This window comes from Cryptomeria japonica, chromosome 7 (genome assembly GCF_030272615.1).
Source record: "Cryptomeria japonica chromosome 7, Sugi_1.0, whole genome shotgun sequence".
NCBI lineage: Eukaryota > Viridiplantae > Streptophyta > Pinopsida > Cupressales > Cupressaceae > Cryptomeria > Cryptomeria japonica.
In genome coordinates this window covers 761,500,803-761,523,418 of record NC_081411.1, presented here as the reverse complement: position 1 = coordinate 761,523,418, position 22,616 = coordinate 761,500,803, and the positions used below count along the sequence as shown (strand labels likewise).

General features: G+C 37.0%; 1 protein-coding gene across 1 annotated transcript in view; it reads left to right on the top strand.

Moving 5' to 3' along the window:
* The window catches only part of LOC131030060 (mediator of RNA polymerase II transcription subunit 33A), a 60,017-nt gene that overhangs the window by 13,044 nt on the left and 24,357 nt on the right, over window positions 1-22,616 (top strand). The gene's annotated exons all lie outside the window — the stretch shown is intronic.

Here is a 22,616-nt window from a genome sequence, read left to right as displayed (position 1 = left end):
ATGCATCTCCACCTTGGTCCTGACTCTTGCTAAAGGAAAAAATGAATGTTTCAAGAATTTCGCTCTGGACCCTTTGGAAGGGTCAGGAGCGAAATTCCTAATCTTGGCCAAGATCCTGACTTCATTTTCACATTCTTCATTCAAACAAGCGTTTTTGCCTTCATTCAAGCCTAGGGATGCATTAGTTCTAGGTTTTGGTCAAAGTAGAATGTCTTATGGAGAATTTCGCTCTGGACCCTTTGGAAGGGTCAGGAGCAAAATTTGACATTTTGAACTCTCCGTCAGGATCATTTTATGGAATATAACATTTAAGTATATAAGGATATAACACTTATACTTTAATTTATATTCCATATATACTTTCAGGATGTTTGAGAGTGGTTTCGGACCTCCAGGAGTTATATTGCAAAATCTAGTTTTTGGAGGATTCTTTAGTTTTCCAGACTTAGCCAAATTTCAGGATCAAGACATTCCAGACTAGCCAAATTTCAGGGCATTTGAAGATCAGGATGACATTCCAGACTTCATCACTCACCAACTCGACCTAACTCAGACCCTCAAGAATGATACCCACTCACAAAGCAAGACACAATTAGCAACGAGAGCAAAACCAGGCCCTAAGGAAGATTCTCAAAGAAACCCTAATTCTGGGGCACCTACTGACTCCCCTGGCGCAAGCAAAGCCTACCATCCTATTGATCCCTTGGCGACACTCAAAATGCAAAGGCTAATAGACAAACCCTAAACACCTAGAAAGCAAACCCCAGAAAGCAAAAAAAGTAGGGGTCCCCATTTGCAATGGGGCGATGTGTGAATACGTCACAACACTTCCTCATCATTCTCCTCTTTCATGGAGTCTAGTACTTCTCTGAATCCTGTAATGTGTCTGGATGAGCCACTGTTGATCACCCAGGAGTTCACTTTGTTTGATGCTTGATTTGTGAGTGCTGAATAGAGTACATACTTCTTGGGGTCCTCTTCCCTTTTAGATTTTCCTGTTTTGGAAAATGTGGCTTGCTTAGCTCTTTCTGGACATTTGGCAACATAGTGCCCAAATTTGTCACATCTGTAACACTGGATCTGAGAAAGGTCCTTCTTGAAGGTGTTTTTGCCGTGACGACTTTTTCTCTTCCTGAATTGCTTCTGCTTGCTTTTCTTGTTTGAGTTCGTATTTAGAACATGGAGATCTTCATCTATATTCTTTTGTCTGATCCCTTTCTTATTTTGCCTTGATTCCTCATAGAGAGAGTCAGCCTTTAGCCTATCGAATTTTGGGAATGCATCCCTTGCATTGATGCCTTGGACGAATGTTTCCCATATGCTAGGCAACCCATCTAGAGCAATGAGGGTTAATTCTTTGCTTTGGATCTCATATCCTAGGGTTGCCAGTTCATCCCTTAGGGCAGATACTCACATGAAGTAGGCATTGACTGATTCTCCTTTTATCATGGCTATGTGGTTTATTTCTGTTTTTAAAGCCAAGGTTCTACTAGCATTAGATATCTCAAAAGCATCTTCAAGTGCTTTGAACATGTTGAAGGTTGTTTCATGTTTCCTTATGATAGGCATAATATTGTTTCTTACCCCATCAACTATGATTTTAATAGCCTTTTCATTTCCTTCTCTTAGGTTCAGTCTCAGGTTCTGCAGTTTCAGTCTTTACAAATGATTCGACTTTATTTTCTTTTAGAATCATTTGAATTCTGAATTTCCATGCTGGGAAGTCATCACCTCCTCCGAGTCTGTCTTCAAATCTGATGGCGCTAGCCATTGAAAGAATTGTGATGTTGAATATATGCTTGATTTGAATTTTCCGTAAAATTGAACAGCCTCAGGTTCAATTTAACTATAGCTTTGATACCATGTAAATGATGTTGAATTTTCAATTCAATATGCAAGTTGTATTCTATTTTGTATTCTCTATATTTATGTATTATCTATCTCTATTATAATTTGACTATCTTCTTTGTTTGGCAAGTGAGAGGAGTATTTATCGATTTCAATATCCTCTTCACAAATATCAATTGATATATATATGCAAGAGGGGAGGATCAAGCAGTGCCTTGACCGGTCATGTCTTATGGACATGACCGATCAAGACACTACTTGATCGCACCCTTTGATATATACTATCAATCGGTGTTTATTAATTACCAGTCCAATACTAATCGGGGTCCACGTAACTTAGTGTACATGCCAATCGGTATTTACAATCTATGCCAAACAGTGTTTGTGTGGCTTGTTAACCGATGTAAATCAGTGTCTAAGTTAACCGACTAACTAAAGGTTACGTATGTCAAGCGGTGCATAGTTTGTCACCCGATAGCAATTCGATAATCATTATTAATTTATTGCTGGGAACACATCCGATATAAATCGGGATACATGGTTAACTCGATAACCATCGGTGATCACTGATATGCCATGCTATCATATGATTATTGATATTGATCGACTGATGAGGAATAATTACCAAATGAATTAGCTTGAAGTTTTCTGAATGGTTTATCGATAGGATAAATGATTGAATGAGAGACTTCATTTATCTCTCATTCAATCACTTATCTTACCGAAGCTACCATGCATTAACAACGAATGCATAGAAGGGTGCCCCCTTCTTTTCAGAATGCTTTGCGACATTAGCCTATCGCTGAGACCCTCCTTGGTTCTGCAGAACTTTTGGAGACGACCAAGATAACCACAATCCTTCCAACCTGATGTTGGGTAACCAAGCTGGCCCTCCCTTTATTGAGAGACACGTGTAATTCATATAACGTTAGTCGTACAATTTCATAATTCCGGTACATTGATTACATGTTAACTATTAGTATGTATGTTAACAATCAATAATAAAATCTAAACTGAATTATGATGTTTGACCGGTCACACCCTTTCATGTTAAGGGGCTATGATAAGCGATTCATAATCGCGTTCCTCATGATCAGTGATGATCTTAAATTGTTATCGGGCTATGTTATTAACGTGCTGTGTTAATATTGTTAACGGGTGATAAGTGGCACGTAGGGAAGAGATGTGTCTTCCCACGTGGGAAGACATATCTCTTCACTACTTAACCTCTCTTCCACATATATATAACACACATACAATAAGGAGGAACACAATACTGAAATCGATAAGTGTTGTGCTTCTTTTCATTCGCACTACTGCAGTTCAAATTTAATTACAGACTATATCTTCATCTCTTCTATCCTCTTGATCACAGAATTTAACTAAACTTAACAACACGATGATTAGGTTCTCAAAAAGCATTGATTTTTGTGTTGACAAAAAAAGCCAAAAACTTGAAACCACGATTTTGAGGAAAAAATTGGCAAACCCTCCATTGCTTCAGAAAAAAACAGCCACTATTTTGTTCAAAAAATTGTCAAAATTTTTTGTAGATGAGTACTATGACTCAAAACAAATCGCAAGAAACCACAATTTTTGTGGAAAACTCGATAAACCCTTGGTGTGATGTTGAGATCACCCACAATTTTGCGGACAAATCAACAAACACTTCCATGTTTTTTTGGGAAAAAATTAGAAAACCTAGACATGATTTTTGAGGAGAAAATTGAAAAAACCCATAATAACTATAAAATTATAAAACCCAACAATATTTTGTTTAGGAAAAAGTTATAAAACCCAACAATAATTTTTTCCATTATAAAACCCAACCACCTAAAAAATTATAAAACACAACAATAATTTTTTAAGGAAAAAATTATAAAACCCAACAATAATATTTTAGGAAAAAATTATAAAATCCATGATAAGCAAACCCGTGCAGAAAACTTTAGATTCAAGCAGTGGCCAAAAAACTTGACGAATTAGAAAATTAATCTAGAAAACACAAGATCTGTACACGAAAAAAAACCACCAATCGCGTGCAGGCTGTCACGAAAAACAACCACTCTTGTCATAGTAGAGAAGCAGGCAGCCAGGTTGTAGTTAAAAAAAACACTCAGATCGCGATTTACACAAAAAACTCATTTGGAAAAAAAACACCTGAAGAAAAAAATGTGGCAAGACTTGCAAAGACGTCGTGGCCATGCACCACATCTGTCGCAAGCAGACAAAGAAAACCTGTTGCCGTCACAAAAAAACTAGCAGAAATTCGTCGCAAAGTAGAAGAATGTATAGCAAAAACGCATGATTATCAAAGGTCAAATGCGATAAAAAAGCCCACAAAAATCTGTTGCAAGAGAGGAATCATAGTCGCAAGCCCTTGAAAAAATGCCACGAACAACAGACACTTCACGTGAAAAGAAAACGATCTGCGAGCTAGAAAAACGACCACAATTTGCTTGCGTTTTTCACCACAGAGAATAAAAATTGCAACCTTCAGCACAACCTTGAATCTGCAAAAATCTTAGGTTGAAACCAGATTGCGGAAAATATAGACAAAAAAAACCCCACGAGAATGAACCAAAAACCCTTGATTTGTAGAGGCTTTGAATTTCTCAGACTATAGACCTTCGTTTTTTATTTGGAGAAAAAAATCAAATTAAAAAACTTACGAAAATTTTAAGATATCCCATGAATTTTATTTTAAAAAAATTTGCTAAAACTTAAAAAACCCCATTGACCTGCTCTGATACCATGCTATAATAATTGAGAGTTCGATATTTACAAAGGAGACAAAAGACTCCTTAAATAGAGAACACAAGATGATCTTTCCATAACGGAAATGATTGTAAATAGAAACACAAAAGACATAAACAGAAGTTTCTAAACGCTAACTAGACGACTAAGATTGACCATTATAGAAACGTTACAATATTTTAATAATAATCATAAATCTGCCATATGCTTCTTATGATATATTTTTTAATTTTATCATTAGAACTATCTATGTGTTTGTTAATAATTCTACAAATTATTATTGTTTAGGTATGTACTTATCTTTTTTTTACCATGCACTTATTGTATTTTTCAATAGACTGTATTCTTCTCTGCATTTGCTTTTCATTATATAATTTGTAAATTATATTTTTTAAGATATGTAATTGTCTTTTTTGTCCTGCTCTCAGTGTATTTTTCCAATAGATTGTATTCTTCTTTATACTCGAGGTCTACTGTACATAACGCTCCATGGAAAGTTGCTGCCATGGCATGCACCATGGATTAGACAGTATGACCATCTCTTTTCCTCAATATGGAATCAGATCTATCATGTATTGGAATTTAGACTAGCATAAGCCTATATATGTCTAGGACTATTCTTTTCTGTAATATTTCTGATTAGGGATGTTCAATATTTCAATTAAATTTTGGTCCACAGGATACTAATGATTGTATCTTATTTCAAATCAGGTTTATCCTAATAGATGATAAGCTTAACAGAATATGCAGAAATAAATTGTAAACCCTTGCAAATAAACAACAATGCACAATAATTGTTTATTCCTCTTATTGCAGTGGCAGATCACATTTACAGTAATTCAGTTGCTAGAATAATTAAGATGATATTATTATCAGATGTATAACAAATTCACAACGAAGGGGCTGTTATAGAAATCACAATTGAATTACAATCTGGTGCAGGGCACCTATCACTCCATGCAAATTTTGGTTTGTTCTTAAGTCTTTTATGTTGTCTTTCATGTTTTAATAAGTGGACCAACCATTTGGGACTTAATGAAGTCATGGTTGAGTTGTCCAAGCTTTTGTTGTGTTTAGGGTGTTGATATCCTAGAAAGATGTAATGCTGATGTTGTTCACAGGTGCACTACTCTAAAAACAGAGTCATCATGTAATAAGGGTGTAATGCATTGTTTTAGGTCTCCTAGAATGCATAGAGGGCCTTTGGAGCCTTGGAGTACACTTGAGTGCAAGGTTGCATCCTAAGGATCAAAAAGATGTAAAATGCTATGCAACATTTGCAACATTGCAAAATCTGCATTTTATGTTGTTGGCGGTGAAGAAGTTGGTTCTAACCAATTGAATCATGATGTTAAAAGCCAAAGACAACATCATTGTACAGGTTGGAAGAGTTTGGAATGCAGAGCAAGTTTTGTTTGTAAGGAAAAAAAATCTTGTTTTTACACCGCTTTCACTGTTTTTCCTTGTTTTTGCTGTGTTGTACGATCCAGTATGGACTTGTCAGAGGAACCTACTTGCAGGGCATGAAGGACTGGTGAATCTACTTTCCATCAAGGTAGATTTCAAGGTTTGACTGTGTCTGGTTGCAGAGATTCAAACCATTCTCTGTGAACTAGGTACAAAACTCTTGTAGGCTAGGGTTTAAGCAATAAATGGCTCTAACCTGAGCACCCACTGATGGCACCGGTTGAAATCCAGTGGAATGCTAGGTTAGGGTCTGTAAATATGTTTAGTGTAGGTTTTTTGGCTTTGCAGACTTTTTTGGTGGTTTTACAATGATACCCTAGGCTTACAGCTAGGAGTTGGTGAGACTAGGACAGCAGAAGATGTGCGTTTTCAGAGCACACATGGATTGGTAGAGCAAAAGTTGATACATGTTTGGAGACCCCATTGAATGCCCTTTAAGAATCCCTGATTAGTTTGTGCAGAGGTTTTGACTAGTGAAGCTTTCTAAGGCCAAGTTTGCAAGTCACCCGGGGAGCCCTAAAACCCTGAAAAATAGGTCAGTTCTAGAAACCCCATGTGTACGGAGAACCCAAATGCCATTTTGCAATATTGTATGTAACTAGGAAAAGGGTACTCATAAATGTAATTTGTTTGGGGCCTTGTGTGGGTAGATGTGAACTTAAGCCCTGAAAATAGTAAAAGGAGGCCTAATTGAATTAGGTCTGTTTGGAGCCCGGTATAGACAAAGTGAACTTGAGAGGGCTTGACAATGGGTTTAAAGGTGATCAAACCCTTAGAAGACACCAAAGACACTATGTCAACTTCATTTACACTCATGGAACAAGTTTGTGATTAAAGATCCTTTGCAGAGGTTGTTGGAGTGTTGGGAAGGTGTGATAGGGATTGAGATGGAATCCTCAATAGGAGTTTTTGTAAAACATTTGTGGCTATACCTTGGAGGCAAGCTAAAGTGGATTAGGCCAAGGAGGTCTAACTAGCAGAACCCTTACCAAGTACCATTGGATGGGCTTCAAAAGTTAGAAGGGTGGAGAGAATAAGAAAGACAACTAGGTGACCAAGAGCAACTCCAAGAATCTCTGCATCACAAACCCTAGGCATTAAGGGATGGTTGCCTAACTCAAACAAACATGTGTTGATAGGAGTCACCCAAACAACAAATCGATGAGCTTAGATGCAATTTTTTAAATGGAATTGCTTAATGTTGGATATGTTAGGATAAGGTGACATTAACCTTGCAACCCTAAGCCATTCATAAGTCTCCACGTTCCTTGGAAAGTCTTCCCTAGAACATGTGAGAAAAATATTAAATATTTGTACTTTATGGCTATTTGTAATTGCATTTTCAAGAGGTGAACATGAAGAGGTGATAAATAAAAATAAAAATGGACAAAATACACTCCTTCCCACGTCCATATTGAGATATGAAGGGTCACGCATAAGGAGACCAAGTTTGGAAGGAGAAAATGTGTCCATTTGGGGATCTGAACAATCATTGCAAGCTATGGAGCACTTGGAATGTGTAAAGACTAAGTGGCTTTGGGTTTAGCGTCCATGAGGAGTCACTTGAAAAGTTATTTATTATTTTATCATGTCTATTGGCTATTCATTCTCCAAGGCATGGGTTTTTGCAAGTGGTTTTGGCTCCTTGTTTTAGGAAAACAACAGTGTTTTTTCCTCTCACATTTGGCTATAAATTGGAGCGAAGGCATAGTTATCATAGTTTCTTTGAGTTTTCCAAGTAGCTTTGGGATCATTTGAAGAAGCGTATTATTATGGTGTTCTCTCTTTCGAAGAATAATATACTTGCCCTTGTTCTTTGATGGAGTTTTTCCCTAAAAGGGTTTCTGGATGTAAATCTGGTCTCTTCTGGTATGATTGATTTTATATTTATGTTGAATGGCACAATCGCATGTTCATTTCAGATTTAGTTTCATATTTGGTAATCTTTTCAGATTTGTAATTACATAAGAAAGTTAATATTGCAAGCTTTCTTCACCTTGTTTCTCAACATTTGGTATCAGAGCTAACAGTTTTGCTGAGAGGGGGAAACCTTTCTCTTAAGTGTTGAAGGTTTTTTGCTACAGTGGGAGCTTTTGTTGTGTGGTTTGTAGATTTGAGAAGAGGATTGATAGCCATGGCTTCTACTTTTTGCATAGATAATGAGAAACTCAATGGCTTTGGCTACGAGATGTGGAAATTGAAGATGGAAGATCTTTTGGAGGAAAGAGATCAGTGGTTGCCATTTTCACATGAAAAGAAATTGGAGGACTTTACTTTGGATGATGATGCTTGGAAGAAATTGGACAAGAAGGCATGAGGAACTATTCGGTTGTGTGTTACCTTTCTGTCCTCTTGAATGTCTCCCTAGAAGACACTGCATACAAGTTGTGGAAGAGGATTGGTGACATCTATCAATCTAAAAGCTTGTCCAGTAAGTTATATCTCAAGAGAAGGTTATATTCTTTGAAAATGAAAGAGGGTGAATCTATTACAAATCATTTGAATGCTTTTAATCTGATTATAAGTCAGCTTGCATTGATAGATGTTAAATTAGAAGATGAAGATAAATGTATCTTGTTTCTTTGCTCTTTGTCTGAATCTTGGGAAAATCTAATAGTTGCTATTAGTAGTGGTAGTACAAAACCAAAGATGGACAACTTGATTGCCATACTTCTTTTAGAAGAGGTGAGAAGAAATTCTATGAATCTTGGCTCCCAAGATGCCTTGCATGTGTGAGAAAGGTCCAAAGAAAAAGGGCCTAAAGGGGATAAAAAGAGGGAGAAGTCTAAAGGACGATCAAAGACCCCTAGAAAGAGCAGAGTGAAGTGTTGGAATTGTGGGAAAAGAGGGCATGTGAAGAAGGAATGCAAAGTTAAGAAAAAGAATGTTGATTCTTCCACGAAAAAGTCCTCTAATGATGATTTTGATGCTTTGTTTATTTCTACCAACATTGTTAGTGATGATGCTTGGCTTATTGATTCAAGTGCCTCCTACCACATGACTCCTCATAAGAAGTGGTTTTCCTCCTACAAAGAATATGATGAGGGAGATGTTTTCTTTGGCGACAACATTACGGAGAAGGTTGTTAGTAAAGGAAAGGTAAAATTATGTTTTAGTGATGGAAGAGTAAAAAACATTGATAATGTTTTGCATATTCCAGGATTTGCGAGAAATCTTCTTTCTCTATCCAAGTTGAATGATTCTAGAGTGCATGTGACATTTGACAAGTCTCGTTGTAGGTTGGTAAGGGGGAGTTTGGTGATAGTTAAGGATCTCAGATAGGGACTTTGTTTAGGCTTAATGCTTCTACTTTTTGTAACTCTGCCAATGTGACTAGCAATGAAAATGCATTTATGATGTGGCATCGGAGATTGGTTCACATTAGTGAAAAAGGTCTTTGGACCATTCTAAATAAAAAATTGGTTGATGGTCTTTTTGATTATCTTGTTGGCAAAAGTGATTTCTATGAGCATTGTGTGTTTGGTAAACATAATAGATCATCATTTCCTAAATGAATCTATAAGGCAAATAGATCATTAGAAATTATTCATTCGGATGTGTGTGGTCCAGTGGATGTTGTTTCTTTGGGTAAATCTTGGTATTATATTTCCTTCATTGATGATTTCTCGAGATACACTTTGATTTATTTTATGCATTCTAAATCTGAAGTTTTCATTAAGTTTAAGGAATTTAAGGCCTTAGTGGTAAAGCAATCATATTATAAGATAAAAGTGTTGAGGATTGACAATGGAGGTGAATATTGTCCCAAGGAATTTGATGAGTTCTGTAACCATGCAAGTATTGTTCGGCAGAAGACTAATCCTTGCACTCCCCAACAAAATTGGGTAGCAGAAAGTATGAACTAAGTCATAATGGAAAGAGCTAGGAGCATGTTAAGTGGTGCTAAGCTTGATAGATGCTTTTGGACAAAACTTGTTGGTATTGCTTGGTATTTGATTAACAAATATCCTTGTTCAGCTCTTATTGACGAAACTCCTTATGGAGTGTGGATAGGTAGAAAGCCTTCGATTGCATACAAAAGATTAGAAATGTATCTTCGTTGGTTATGGTGAGAATGTAAAAGGTTATAAGCTTTGGAATCCTCTAACTAAAAAAAGGATCTTGTCTATAGATGTCATTTTCAAGGAGTTAGAGCTTACTTAGGTGAAGAACAACCAAAGGAGAAGACAAAGATAGTGCACTTAGAAACAAAGATTGAGAAGTAGGAAGATGCACACGTAGAAGAACAGTTAGATGGATCTGAGGATGAAGAAGAAGAAGAGAGTTCAAAGAGTTTAGATGATGTGCAGGATGAGCACAGAGAGGAAAATGAATAGGTTGAGCCCATTACTCCTACCTTGAGGAGGTCTACAAGACAACGAAATCCAATTGACAGGTATAGCTGACTAGATTTTTCGTTGTATATTGCTTTGTTGAGTATCAACGATGAACCTAGATCCTTCAAGTAGGCTCTTTCTTCAGAGAAAAGTGAGTCTTGGATACATGCCATGTAGGAGGAGATGATGGCTTTGGACAACTGTGCCACCTAGGATTTTGTAAGTTTGCCCAAAGGAAGGAAGCCCATTGGATGCAAGTGGGTATTTAAAAAGAAGTTTGGAGCAAACGGTCGGTTAGAATGGTACAAGGCCAGGCTGTTGGCCAACGGCTACTCCGAGAGAGAGGGAGTTGATTTTGGTGAAATTTTCTCTCCTGTCACAAAATTGACTACTATTGTCAAAGAATTTTTCAAATTTTTTTTCGAGGGTGGTAATTTAGAATCTTATCTATCAATTCATCAATCTCGGGGGTTGGGTATTGATTTTTGATATTCTTCTTATTCAATGTTCTATAGTTGATGCACATCCTCATTGTGCCATCTTCTTCACTAGAACTATAGATGAAGTGGGAGAACTTCTTGAACTGGGTTTGATGTGTCCCATGTCTAGAAGTTCTTTTATCTTTTTTGTTCTCTTTATGTCTCCTAGGATGGTGATAGGGAGTAGGAATGACGGGCTTAGCGCCCTTTTCCAACTCAATGACATGCTCCAAGCTCCGTTCGATGGTCTCCTCAGAGGAATGTAGTTGATGACTTAACCGTGCTTGTTCAAGATATCTTGTACATCCACATGATATGCTTTCTTACCCAGGGGATTTTGTCACAGTTATCAAGCACTGAGTTGCCCATGTTGTTTGCCTGTGACAAAAGATTCTCGCCATTCTTTTAGTAGATACAATCCTTGGTGCTTTATTTGTTATTCCTTGAATTATGACTTCTTTCCCTTCAAATTGAAACTTTAGCTCCATGGTCTAGAAATTTTCTGTGATCTTGCCTAATGAGTGCAACCACTAGATACCCAACACCATATCTATGTCTCCTACATTGACAACATAGAAAGCATCCTTCATATGATATCCTCCCAAATTAAGGTTCAACTAAGAGGTCTTTCTAGTGCATTGGATAACAAACCCATTGATCACCATTACATTGAACCCTACAAAATCCTCCATTTGGAGACCTCACTTTGTCACTAGTCCCTCATATACGAAGTTATAAGTAACATTAGTATCAATGAGTATAGTAACCATTTGTCACCATAGAACCCCATGAATGTGGAAAGCATTGTACCTTGGAATACTAGAGAGTGTAGCAAGAGTACCTCTTGAAATTTCTCCTTCCATTTTTGGTGTGTCTTTTTCTTTAGGCTCCAACTTGGGTTTCATTTTGTGGTTCATGTTCTTCAGACCTGGATTCTTTTTCACACCTTACCTCAATATAATGCACTTATCCTTTCCTAAGACATCCACACCAAGATGACCAAGGCTCCTTGTAGCTGAAGTATAGCTTCTTCTTTCTTAACTCAATTGTTGCTTCCATGTTTGGCCTTGATGGGAAATTCTTGGATTGTTGTACATTTTTATGAATTGATCTTTTTTGGAAGGAAAGTTTTGGTTTGAATTTTTTAAATAGGCATGGAAGTCTCTAGTGCCAAAGCTTTCTCTTGTAGGGAAGGTGGTTTAAAATATTTGACCCATCCCTTGATAGATTTAATCAACCCTTGATGAAGAGTATAGTTAGCCTTTAATTAACTCGAGCAAACCTGTTTGTTTCCTATGTTATTTTAATATTTTTTGCTTTGACTTTGACTTAGGCACCCTAAAACAGAGTTTAAACTTTAAATTTCACTTCTAAAACATATCAAAAATCAAAACAAGTTAGCTCATTTCTATTGCAAAAATAAGTGCCATTCCAATAGGTTGAACATTCATTTTTTCTTGTTGAATCAACAAAGGGAATTGAAGATTGATCTTTGAAGGTTCTAGAATCTAAATCGATTGCATTGTCATTCCTATGTATGTACAATTGCCAATTGGCTGCCAAGAAGATCATAGAAGAGTATTTTTTAAAAGTGTTTTTTTCATTTTTCCCTTCATTTTTGTTTTACAAACTTGTAACAAACTCTTTGCTTTGTTTTTCTAAGTTTTTCTCATTCTTCTTGAATGTATTAAAAGAGCTAGGTTTTATATATCTATTTCTTGTTTTTAAAATTTAATTTGTTTTGAATTTTTTGTTTATAAAATTTCGTGCCATAGGAATCACAATGGCAGCTAGTTCTAGCTCCGTAGCTCAATTTAAATTCTAAACAGATCGGAGTTCTCCTCTATTGAGATATGCTAATATGATGCAATTGGTTCTAGGTGGTAGGGGTTATATTTGGATTTGCCAAGGATGTGATGTTAGATGTTCAAGTTAATATCCATTTATGTGGAATAGATTGTACTTGTGCCATCAAAGCACGTAAGAGCATATATTATGGAGCAAGAGAAAGTAGATGAATGAATAGATCGTAGAGCAAATCACCACTTAGCAAAAAGAAGATCAAAGGGAATGAAGCCTCCAATGCTGTGGTAAAGAGCCAATTGATTTTGGCCCTTCTTGAAAGTGAAGAACCCACTACAAACAAACGACCAAAGGGACCTTTGGAAATTGTGTTACAAAATGAGATTTGAGACATTGTCAATCAATGCATAGCAAGATGCATATATGTAAGTGTGTTGGCTTTCAATGTTGTTTGTTCATCATATTTGTAAGAAATGGGGAAAAAAATTAATGAGGCTCCTAAAGGGTACAGGGGATCGAGTTATGAGAAGGTGTGTGTAACGTTATTGTGAAGAGAGGTCAAGCTTGTAGAAGATTCTAAAAATTGGGCCTTGATCAATGCCATAGTAGTGTCCACAACCTCCTTATAATAAGGAGAGCAAGCCACAAGGAATGTAATGCCATTGGCAAAGAAGTGTTCGCTAATGACATCATTTGCCTCATCCTTCAATTGCACATTGAATAAATTTGCTATCGGGTTTGGAGCATCACTAGTCATCCTATGTTTCTCTTTAGACTTTGCTGCCCCTGAACTAGAAGAAATTGGGATATGTGGATGTGGCCTTTGCAAAGTAGTAGAAGCAAAGCTTTGATGACCCCTCCCACTTAGTGGCAAAGAAGCAAATGTTAGGTGCATTTTCTTCACTTCTGTCCAACATTTTAGTTATCTCAGCTCTTTATTTGAGGTTTTGTGTCAACCTTTCACATACTTCGACATCTTTGCCTTGGATATGAAAGAGGTGGGCATTAGCTTTGATAATGGTGCTCTGAAATTCAAGCTTACAAAAGTGATAGTTCCACAACTTAGTGTCCCTAGAGGACCCAGGCTTTGTTTGTAGCTTAGTTGCAAATTATTTTAAAGAGGATTTGGGATTGAAGGGACCTTTAGCATATTTTGGTAGTGTTGACGAGTGTTTTATGACCACACCAACATAGAATAAAGTTTCCAACGGTCACTCTATCCTCTCTTGAACAAAATCTTGTGTATGCTAAGATTACGAAAGATCATACAAGCAATTCCAAGGTTCCTACTACGAACTTGTGACTTTGTGATGGATATGAGCTCGTTTGGCTTGATATTTGCTGGTAATCTAAGGGGACTTATGTGCAGTGAAGCAATCCATTAAGAAGACTTGAACAAATTTGGATTTCAAGGGAAAATGGCAAATGATTTAGCAACGATAAGTGCTTTTTTTTTGGGAATGTTTTCTCAATGAAATATGTGGAAAGTAAATAGGAAAGGGTTTCAAGAGATTCTAATCTAATTCTAAAGAACTCAAAAGACAACAAAGGCCTGGGTGAAATTGACCGCGCTTTGTTTTGCCAACTTCAAACAACTACGCAAAGGGAGGTGCAACCTTCAAAGGTTTTGCAAAGGATTTTCATATCACCAATGAATTTTATTAAGACGAACAATAATCATTTGATAATCGAAGTTAAATATACACATTTAAAAAGCATAGTCCAACCTTGCACTGCAAGTAGAAATCATCTACTTACAAAAGGTATGAGCAAATGATCTCACCATGAAACAAAGCTATCTATCTCGTTCATCTAATTACTTGAAAACAAAATCCAACTACTTGAGGAAGAGAAACCATGCAAACTTCAAAATAACACAAGTTAACACCAAAATCTAATGTATTACTCTAATTATCTTGATAGCTTATAGCAACAATCTGTTAGAAATTCTCCCTCTTTTACAAATGAAGGGGCAAACCTCTTTTATAGGCACCAAAATGAAAATGGATGACCAAGATTACAATGAGATCAACGGCTAAGATCTGTCCATGCAAAACCCTAATTAATGTTTGGCTAAAAATGACCATATGTGGTGCCAAGTAGTGGGCATGGCAATAAATGAGGAATCATGCCCACTTTGCATCAAATGACCAACCACTCCCAAATAAAGCGTCCACTATGTATTAAATGACCCATCACTCCACACATTTAATAGATCCTCGCCCAAAATAGGATGACCATTATCTCTCTCTCTGAGGGCAAATACGATGAACCTAGTCATGACGGCCTCGAGCTCTCCTACGGAGACACTTGGTGCTATCTCCAACTTATATTCCAAGATAGCAGTTGCCTTTTCACACTTGAAGAAAACCTTTTCCCATCTTGGCACAGTCTCCTGGGTCTTGCGTATTATGCTTGAGAACAAGGAAACATTCTTCAAATGACCTCTTGAGAAGGATTCCACAAAGAAGAATTCATGAAGTCTGTCCTTCAAGTTATCCACTGTCAGCTTCTTGTTAGTTAGTCTTTTGGCAAACAATGCCTCGACAGTATTGAGGATTTCCTCTTGAATTTTGTTGACCGCTGTCCTTAATATTTGATCTTTCAAAGAATTCCTTCCCAGTGCTATAGAACCACCAAGGAAACTCATATGCTTCATTTTCTCTGATGACTTCTCCATCTATTAATGCCTGCCTAGGGATCTCCATTAGTGCCTCAAGACGTGGAATAGTCAAGTCTTGATAGATGTGCGTATCCTCCCATGAATTGTCCACGCTTTCCAATCTGCCAAGGATAACTAGGATCCTCCAGTAAAATTGAGCCAAGTCTTCAATGAATTTACAAGCTACAGTGAAGACATTCTTTACCCATTCCTTATAACATTGGGCAATCTTCCTTATCTCTTCAAGTCCATCCATTGATTCCTTTGGAAGAAAAGAGGGAGGAACAAAAGTCTGATCTTCTTCTCTGAATAGACGTATTAAGCGTCATACATATTCACATAAAGCTTTGTTCTCATTTTTCAATTTCCTATTTTTCTCTTCCACTCTCTTCATTCACTCCTTCAGTGCCAGGGATGATTCATCAAAATCCTATCACTTGTGCTTTGGTAGCACAACCCAGATCACTGTAACATCATACTCATTTGGAGTGATCTCGTTTCTGTCCTTGTCAACCCTGGGCACTGCCACATGCAAAGTTCTGGATCCTGACTCATTTCTGGTGACTTTAGAGAACTTAATTGCCGCTTTCTTTTCCAATGGTTTGTTTATCCGGCTTAGAAATTCTTCAATTTCAAGTGTATGATCCATTTCTTCCTTTGGCTCTTTCCTCATTCTTTCTTTCAGCCAATCTAGAGTGGCTGCCTGTTGATCCTATACCTCAAGCTATTCCTGTTCTTGTGTGACTTCCTCAAGGCGTCCTAAGTCTCCCATTGTTGTTTCTCCGAAACAATCTGGGATATGTTGTTTTGTATTTGGAGGAAGTTCTTGTTCTTCATTTCTTTGCTGAACAAATCTTCGGAAAGCATTGACACTGAGAATATCATGTGCTTGTGAAATGTCCTGGTCCTCTTCCCGTGGTTGATCTCTTGTTACTTCTCTTGTGAAGATGTCGACTTCGTGCACACTTGAAGAGTTGCCAGGTGACTGTGCTTCTTCTAACCTTTGCCTCTTTTGTTATGGTTCCTCTCTTTGAACCTCTTGCCTTTTCCTTGTCTGTGAATCCTTGAGAACACTTTTCTCCTTTCCACATTTTGTCCTTTCTTGTGGAATTGCTTCTTCTTTGGCTTGAGCTCCTGACGACCCTTCAGTAGCCTCATCTTGGGATTCAAGTCTCCCATCAAACTGTAAGTCAGGTGAGCGTTCTCTGCCTTCAACTTATTGATGTGACACTCAACCCAATGCCTCGTGAATTTCATAACTGGTCGACTTAGGATTTCCAGATCAACAACTTCTGGTTCTGACCAGTTAGGTGCTTGAATTGGCTTATCTTTTTCCTTTTCATAATTAAGGTGGACAGTGTTCACATCTTCTTCTATCTGATCTGGCACTTGGATGATTTCACATATTCTTTCAACTTAAGTGGCAATCTGGAAAACATTCTATTCTTGATCTCATAATCATCCTTGACGTTAGCCCAATAATCTTCTAGCTGTATCTTATGCCTGTGTTTCGTGCTAGCCACCATTCTTATCTTATCCTACGGATCGAAATTCAATCTCGCAGTGTGGGGTTTGAGGTGGTAGAATAGCAGTTCATCCGCTAACTTCTTTGCTGCTGTTAATGATGGGCACAACTCATCTTAATTTCCTATAACAATTGAAAATTCGAGCCCACCCTCCTTTTTTTGAACCTTGTCATAGGTAGTTAGCTGTCTTGTTACTTCCAACAACAACATTTTATCTGTTGGGTATCTTGGGAGCCTATAGGGCTGGGTAGAGAATCCTTGTACCTAGATGTAAGTAAATCTTGGAAATTGAATGTACCAAGCCCCATACTTTTTTACCAATTTCCTCGCTTCCTGTGACAACCTTGTGTGAACACCTCCTTGTAAGGATTTGACAATGTGCATGGTGAAGGTGTCACTTGCTTTCTTGAAGGAAGTAGTGCTATAGAGGTGCAAATGTGGATAGCACTCATGGACTTTCAACTGTCTTGGACCGCATCCCATGGGTCCTTTGCCTGATAATCCATTGAACTTGCCCATTCCAACAAACATCAGGCCAAACAAGCTCATATCCATCACAAAGTTGCAAGTTCGCAGTAGGAAACTTGGAATCGCTTGTATGATCTTCCGCAATCTTTAGCATACATGGGATTTTGGTCAAGAGAGGATAGAGTGACCATTGGAAACTTTATTCTATGTTGGTGTGGTCATAAAACACCTGTCAACAGGTAGTATTTTGGAAGGGCAACTAACATTTGCACTTCCGATGGAACTAGTGGTTTTACCCCTATCTACTTTTGTACTTCTATTAGATGCATAATTAGATTCAATTTCAATTTCTTCAACCTTGTTGGACTCAACCTCATTCTCACTTATGTTGTGAGAACTCATATTGACATTGCAATAAACAATATAAAATTTGTAAGTTTATAAAAATTAATATTCAAATCATGCATAATGCAAGAGTTTTAAGACAAGGATTTTTCTTTGTTTTTCTTACTTTGGGTCACATTAAGTGCAAAAGCAGGGGATGTACAAATAGGAATACTTGTTCTTAACCTTTGCCAAACAAGGACTTCACTTTTGTTTTTTTTACTTCACAAGTTGCATGAAGCATAGAAGTAGATGATACACAAAAGTTAAAATCCTAATTTGACAAAAAATCGAACATTTGACAAATAAAATATTGCTGTTATACCATTAAAAAATTGAAAATTTGATCATAATTTATTTGTAAAACTAAATTGAAATTTGCCTTAATGCAAATTGTAAACCTCTTAAGTTAATCACTAAATTTAAATTTTTTCAAGTAATCTTAGTAGTGACTAATTGGTTACTAAATTGAATAATGAAAAAAAAGTCATGAAGAAAGCCTACCTTGAGGCTTTGAAGATGAAAAAATCAGGAAAAATTTGTTTAAATCGCGATTTCTCCCCATTCAAAAGTCTAAATGATTAAATCGTGGCCAACTTTTTGAAAAAACTCGGCATGATTTTGACTGAAAAAATTATAAAAAATTGCAATTAAATTGTTTTTAAATTGGCATTAAAAAAGATGAAAATGTTTTAAGTGGAGTCCAAAAAAAACCCTAAATTTTATTTTGCTTTACATACTTTCAATCCGTGAAAATGATCCGGACATTTTTGTGCGGGAGAGACGGCAGGCGAACGTGACTGGATGCATTTTCATCTCCACGTTTTTGAACTTTGCATTTTGTTGAAGGGATTTCTAACTTGTAATTTCGTTTTGCAAAGCTCTGTGTGTTTTATATTATCAGTCAAAATTATATTCACAGTCAAAATTGTGCCGAGTTTAATATATTCAGTATTCACAGTCAAAATCGACAATGGCATCACAGTCTAATGACTAATATATTGAAATCATTAGACTTTTAATATATTCATAGGCAAAATCATGCCAGTTTAATATATTCACAGTCTAATGACTCTAATATACCGCCATATACGATAATATTAAACTGTGAATATATTAAAAGTCTAATGATTCACAGTTTAATATTATCGCAAATCCGTAATATATTCAGTTTTCATAGTCTAATCATAATGGTTCATAGTTTAATATACGATTTTAAAGGAATAGTCTATTAAAATTTAAAACCTTCATATTCACAGTATAATATACGAGTTTGGCACAAAAAAAATTCAATTAAAAAAATGAACAATCTACTAAAATTTAAAACCTTCAAGTTTCAAATTGAGAGCTGATGAGTTTTTGCCAAAGGACTAGGCAGTCTTAGTCCTAAATACAGTGACGTAGACTGTGACAGTCAATCACAATGAATTCCAAAAATGAAAACAAAACCAGAAAGCAAATCCCATCAAATTAGGCTCACAATGCACAAAGACTTCTGCTTATATTTCAATTACTTTGCCTTAACTTGGTCACTCAGATCTACAATTCTTACTTTGCCTTAACATTAGCAGGTAGAGGATCATTGATATTCACAGTCACACCATGTATACATAATGCACAGTTACATATATACACATAATGCACAATCTAAAACAAATGTACAAGTTATGTGCCAATAAGTAAATTTTTTATGCTGACTCTTTCTTTTGCTAGGTTTCTTTCGAATTTTTATAAAAGACAATGGCTTCTGCAACTAGAGGTGGTGGAAGTAAAGCTGGTGGTAGAAAGAGGGATCCTTTATGGAAACATGGCACAGAAGGTGCATAGCAAGAAGAGGTTATTTGTAACTGTTGCACGAAATCTATGACCGGTGGCATACATTGACTCAAATATCACCTTGCACAAATCATTGGTCAGAATATTATGCCATGTGAAAATTGTCCTGATGAGGTTGAGAGGGAGGAAAAAAAAGGCTTTCAAAATCTGAGCAAAAGAAGGCAAAAAAAAAGAGGACAGCAGAGGCAATGGCAGCCCCAATGACAAATCTCAGTTCTACAGGATCAGAAAGTATGGGGGTGGGCAACAATATGGCTAGCTTTTTCATTCCCCGTAACACTCCTGGTGTGCAACTTGGATTGCAAGGTACTTCATGGAATAAGGAAGTGCATCAGCAAGCAAAGGTGGCATGTGCTAGATTTTGGTACTACAATAGTCTTTCGTGTAGTATTGCTTCTAGTCCATATTGGGAGCAATCGGTCATTGCATTGACCGTGCTAGGTAAGGGGTTCAAGGCCCGAAGTCGTTACGAGTTGAGTGGGCCATTATTGCAGAATAAGGTCCAAAACACACTACAACTAGTGGAACAACAAAAGAGGATTTGGGAAAATAATGGCTGCACCATTTTCTCTGATGGGTGGACAGATGGCAGGAATAGGACACTCATCAACTTTCTAGTTGCTTTAGGGGGATAGGTGGTATTTTAAAAATTGGTTGATGCCTCAAATGAAGTGAAAAGTGCAGAAACCTTGTGCAACATGTTGGATGAGGTGGTGACAGAAGTGGGAGTGCAAAATGTTATTCAGATTGTGACCGATAATGCAGCTGCATATGTGGCAGCTGACAAACTTCTACAGGTTAGGCATCCAACATTATTTTGGAGCCCTTTTGTTGCTCATTGCCTTGACTTGCTTCTTGAGGACATAGGGAAACTTAGTTGGTTGAAGATGGAAGGTGTTGATGGGTTTTTTATGCACATATGAACACAAAATAAAATACCAAATGTATTCTATCCTCACTTGATCAAAATCTTCTTGGATGCTAAATGATGTGATCAACCAAGATGACTCCAAGGTTTCTATAGTCAGGTCATGACGCGTGGATAGCTCAATTGGTTGATGTGATTGTTGGTAGTCCAAGGGGACTTACATTGAATGCTTGAATGTTGAATGTTGAATGTTTGAATGTTTGCTGAAACTTGATCATTTGACTACTTGCTTTGAAAATTAAAAAAACAAAACAGAAGTGATAGTGTTCAAAGAGTCTAATCTAGTCCTAAGATTGCAAGAGACAATGAACGATTGAGTGAAATTCAACTAAGCTCTTCTTCGCCATCAAAGAACAACTCCACAAAGCTAGTGCGATCTTCTAAGGAGAGCAAAATGATGTTCAAATCACCACCAACGACATAGACACCTTTAAGATGATGCATATCAATGAGGCAAGTAGCAATTGAAGTTAAGCTCATTTAAGGATTCCAGTTGACCACACAAGGCAAACTTACAATCAGCAAATTGTTAGTGGTATGGATAAACGAATTTTACCATCAATCATTCACAATTCCTTCCATTCATCTAATCAACATGGAAACAAATGAATTGAGAAGTAGAGACCATGCAACTTGTTGAAATGACACATTAATTCACCCTAGCTTCAATGAAATCATATGTTCTTTACAACAAGATTTTGGCAACAATCTTTGCCTTCTCCTAATCTAACTTCTACTCTAATTGCTAACTATTGATTGCTATCTATGAACTATTATCTATTACTCTACTCTTCTTGTTTTGCTATTAACCGTTTACAAATGAGAGATTTGAGCCTTTTATAGATTGCTCTTTACAATGAGTGGCTCAAATTGATTCACAATCAATGGTCGAGATTACAAGATCAAAACCCTAATTAGGGTTTGTTATAACAAACTCCTTCTGGCCAATGAGAAAATTACATTTGATTTGAACACATGTCCATCTTGATTTCTTACCAATGAGAATTGAGGGTAGGTATCTCGACTTTTGTGTCTCCATGGGTGAATCAGGTACATTGCATCTAGACACGCTGACATGGAACCCTTTGATTAGTTGAGTGATGACAAGGATGACACCTCAATTTGCTTGCACTTTGTAGATTTGATACTCAACATTATAAGCAAGTGTTGATGCCTCAAGCAATATCTCTTGATACTCAACATCTCAAGCTTGCTCAACGTGGTGATGATGATGGGAAGCATTGTCATGGTCAAGTCAATCCTCTATCTTTACTTGCTTATCTTGCCTTGAGATGATCGTATGATCTCTCCTTTACATTTTGGTGTCTTAACCCCATCGTGTCGTCATGATGCAATGAAAGCTTTTGAATATCCTGAAGTCTTTCTTGCGTAGTCACTTTCCTTGGTATCCTTGTGTTTGCTTTGATCTCTGCTTAGCATGACTCGAACTTGGTCTTGATGTTGAACTACTTTCCTTGGAATGCTGTTCTGATGTCAACAATCAGGCCTGCCCTTTTGATTCCCTCCTTTGTCACCTACAAAACAAACACTAAGGCATCAAACACATATAATTTATACTTAATTTTACCTTCCTTTCTCCATGTATGTCCTGATCTGTCTGATTTTTATGTCCACTTTTACCCTTTTAAGTCTGATTCTGCTTACTTCATGTCTGATTTAGTGTTTGATTGCTGATGTTAAGTTTGAACTCGCTGGACAGAAAGCTTTCCTTGCTGATGCTGACTGTAGACAGGGTTTGCTGATGCTGAAGATGAATGGATGAATCTATCTTGCTTCACCTTGATCAAATTCACTGCACTATGCTGCTCTACACATTAAGAAATAATTCACTTTGTCTTTGTCTAAGTCACCGCATTCGTCGAACTTTTAGCACCAGGTTCAAAATTTGCTGAATCTAAAAAATGTATAAAAAATTCGGAAAAGTTCGTGTCAAATTCATACGACAGCAAGGACGTGTTTTATTGAAGTATAATTCTGTGTCGTGACCTCTGCAACGTGTACTCGCTCGTAGTCATTACCGGAACCCAATCGATCCTTCCTCGCTAGAGCCATATAGATCTAGAGGGAGGCACACCCAACTCTGGCTGGATCTGAGCATCC